Source organism: Schistocerca americana, chromosome 10, assembly GCF_021461395.2.
Source record: "Schistocerca americana isolate TAMUIC-IGC-003095 chromosome 10, iqSchAmer2.1, whole genome shotgun sequence".
Taxonomy (NCBI): domain Eukaryota; kingdom Metazoa; phylum Arthropoda; class Insecta; order Orthoptera; family Acrididae; genus Schistocerca; species Schistocerca americana.
In genome coordinates, this window is record NC_060128.1 from 88,009,998 (window position 1) to 88,011,082 (window position 1,085).

At 42.7% G+C, this 1,085-nt stretch overlaps 1 non-coding gene across 1 annotated transcript; it reads left to right on the plus strand.

Annotated features, from left to right (window-relative positions):
• The first annotated feature begins 712 nt into the window (after positions 1 to 712).
• Trnar-ucu lies at positions 713 to 786 on the plus strand. The gene has a single exon. It is a non-coding gene; the product is annotated as a tRNA-Arg (tRNA).
• Positions 787 to 1,085: the final 299 nt, after the last annotated feature.

Genomic DNA, 1,085 nt, shown 5'->3' on the forward strand with positions numbered 1-1,085 from the left:
TCGCGCGGTTCCAGACTGTAGCGCCTAGAGCCGCTCGGCCACTTCCGCCAGCCTTAAATTTTCGTTCTAAATTAAAAGGTTTTTAGCTGAGAGAGACAACCTATGACCAGTTTATAATTTTGCAGTGAGATACATTTACAATTTTACGTCAGTTAGGAAAATGTTTGAAAAGTAATACTGAACCTATGTCCAATTTATGATTCTACAGTGAATATCAATAGTAATGTTATAAAGACCATTCAGTTCGAATAAGCGCTGAAAGTAATAGTGTGTATTGTTATCTGTTATATTTATGCAGATAGATAGTTCTGCTCTGTCAGCTCCAATGTTACCGTGAACATATGCAGATGTCAGAGCTCATTGCACTCGCGCGTGGCAAAGTATAGGTTGTATTTGCCCGTTAAAGTTACTCATACTTATTTTCTTGAACAAGAATGTCAATATATATGTACTAAGATGGTACCTGTTCTTTCGGAGATGTCCGAAAGAACAGATACCGTCGGTGACCAAGCAGCTCGTTAGAATGAAATTACAATGAAATGAACACCCTTTGCTGCTTACAGGCGTTGACATACGTTAACGGGGACAGATGAAGATGTGTGCCCCGACCGGGACTCGAACCCTGGATCTCCTGCTTACATGGCAGACGCTCTATCCATCTGAGCCACCGAGGACACAGAGATAAATCCCTGCAGTCGCGCTATCCTCTGTGTCCTCGGTGGCTCAGATGGATAGAGCGTCTGCCATCTAAGCAGGAGATCCCGGGTTCGAGTCCCGGTCGGGGCACACATTTTCATCTGTCCCCGTTGACGTATGTCAACCCCTGTAAGCAGCTAAGGGTGTTCATTTCATTGTAAGAATGTCAATCATTCTCTTACCTAATTAAGCTGGCGACCGTTTTCCTTATTCTTTGAACAGTGTAGATAGGTAAAATATTGGTTGTTACTGTTTAAATATTTACGTAATTCTGACTTTCATTTCCGATAAGCCACCCCCGTTAGGTACAACGCGGTCAGCATAACAAAATTCCTCTCAGAGGGTAACACTGCTCTGTTGCTTTCTACCAAAATTGCTGTAGCAAGAAT